This window comes from Gavialis gangeticus, unplaced genomic scaffold, assembly GCF_001723915.1.
Source record: "Gavialis gangeticus isolate Ggan-Ray unplaced genomic scaffold, GavGan_comp1, whole genome shotgun sequence".
In the NCBI taxonomy this organism is placed as follows: Eukaryota; Metazoa; Chordata; order Crocodylia; family Gavialidae; genus Gavialis; species Gavialis gangeticus.
This window is the reverse complement of record NW_017729034.1, coordinates 91,328,033-91,330,494: the sequence shown is the minus strand read 5'-3', so window position 1 is coordinate 91,330,494 and position 2,462 is coordinate 91,328,033.

Here is a 2,462-nt window from a genome sequence, read left to right as displayed (position 1 = left end):
CCTGGAGCCCAGTGGGGAGCCTCTCCAGCCGGCCGCGTGCCACACTGCTGAGGGTCCCACTGCTGCCTGCAGGTCCAGCTCTTTCAGGCTCTTCTGGGGCACTGCTCCTGATATATTTTGATAGTGCCCTTTAGAATTTAACAGTAGCCAAATAATTTTTTGGATCAAACTGCAGCATATTGTTTTTGGACTGTTTTATTTTCAGTGCTAGGAAAGAACATGAAATAAAAAATGTTCATGCAAAGATAAATTAAAGTTTTTGCTCTTGTTTAGATTTCATCAATTGTTAGAAATCTCCTAGGTGATTAAAGTAATTCACTGTAAAAGAATGAATCCACCCCTCAAAGCTCTCCTTTATATGGCAAATAACTTGCTCTGTTAAGTACTGTTGGTGCTTTACTAAATTAAAATCCTAGGTGTTTCTTTTTGTATATAATCTATTTTATCTGTGAAAACTGAGCAAAATGTTATGTGCGACTCAAACTAAATTCCCTCTGTAATTAATAAAAAAGATTTGAATACATTTATGTTACACTCATCTCTGACCAATTTAATAACCCTTATCTCTCAAGACTTATTGGTAACATTGGGATATACCATGAAATTGTAAAGAGAATCATATAGCTCAAGTTTCTTTGTGGGGTGAAGATGAATTCAGCCTGGGAAGTTATCTTTCACTGACTTAGGTAGTACATGTTATTAATAATTATTTAATAAAAGTACACTGCTTCAGAGTCCAGAGGCCCTAATGAGGCAGATTGGGACTCCGCCATGCTAGATAGTTTTTCAATAAACACAAAATGTGTGACTGCTCCCCCACTGAATTTACAATTTTGGACCTTGAGGAGACTGCTCATGTACTGATGACTTGATTCCTTTAGACTAGTCCCATGTTTACAATTAAGCATACACCTATATCTTTTCATGGATGTGGGACTTTAAAAGGCAATTATTGCATTTATTGGGTAGGATGGGGAAAGCACAGATACAAAATCGTATAAATTAATTTACCATACATAGTCATGAGGCAGGGCAGGGTGGCCCCTTATAGACAAACTTGTTCAGAGAGCCTACTTCAGATGCTATTGATAGACTTGCAGAGCCCATATATATGATATATGTACATGTTTCCTTTTTTATTAGTGTAAGCAAATAAAGTATGAGTTGTCCTCATGAAGTCCTGGCCAGGTGGATAGTAAAAGGGGATTTGAAGGAAGCGAGAGTAGGAACAACAGTGATCTTATGGCTCAGTTCAGAGATGGCAGCCTGTAAGTGTTATGCAGCATGGACAAAGGTACAGGCATGTGCTTTTGAGACTTTCATTTATTGAATTGTGTTCTTCAAACATAGCCTATTTCTGTCCACCATGATCCTCTGCAGTGGTGAGTTAAGAATCCCTCGGATCCAATACAACCAAACCAAATGTCTCCTCAGTATAGTGTGCTCAGTTAGATAAGAGGATGTGTACAGAAGTGCTCCATGCACGTTTTACACTGCTATAATTTAGAGCCCTTTTTACAGTGCTATAAAGGTACAGCATGCTTAAACATGAAGTGCAGTGTTGGTGGGGGGGCTCTGAGCCTCCCTGCACTTTTCAGGCTAAAGGGCAGGGGGCACTACGCAGCCTCCTGGGGCTTCTTCACTGGTCAGAAAGTTGACCAGTATACAGAAGTTATTTAAAGTGCTGTAGGTTGCTAAAGTGCTATAAAATAGTGTTTTAAATATAATACCTCATTTAACAAGGGTTAATTTAAAGCACTGTACCCATTTTTAAAGTGTAGCAAAGCCATGCAATTCTGTTAAGTCACGGCAATAAAGCAATTTACATGGTGAAAAAAGCAATTTCTCTAACACCTACAGCTTGGAATGAACAAAAATAACCTATTCAGTTATTCCCTTTCTTCAAATTTTTGAAGTTAAAATTTTAAGAGTCCATACAAACATCTTAATATACTATATCCAGCAAATGCATGCACAATACACATTCTCTGTTAGATTACTATATCAATGTTAAATCTGACTAGAGCTGAGTGACTAGTGGAAAAAATTGTATGCAATCATTCATTTGAATTCAAAAGCAAATTTTGATTTAATCATGTCTACGGCCCTTTCATGTTCACTGTCTGTGAACATTCAAGTACTTGATTGTTACTGTTGTGAATACTCCAGTTAAGCTAATTTTAAGATAAAAAGCATGAATATTTGATGACAACAACTCTTTAGGGTATAGTCATAATGGGATAATATCCACTTTGGTACCTTTACAGTAAAGTCCTGGAAGGTACTCAAGGCCAATGCTTGGGTCTATAAAGAAATAATTGACTTGGGTTAGAGACTTCTTTAGCATAAGTCCACCAGTCCTATGCTAGACTGAGAAGATTACTGTGCTTTCTAATAAATTGTGCGGAAGCTTTTTCTATAGGAATGTTAAAAAAAGCATAGTTTCATAGTTAGTAGGGTCG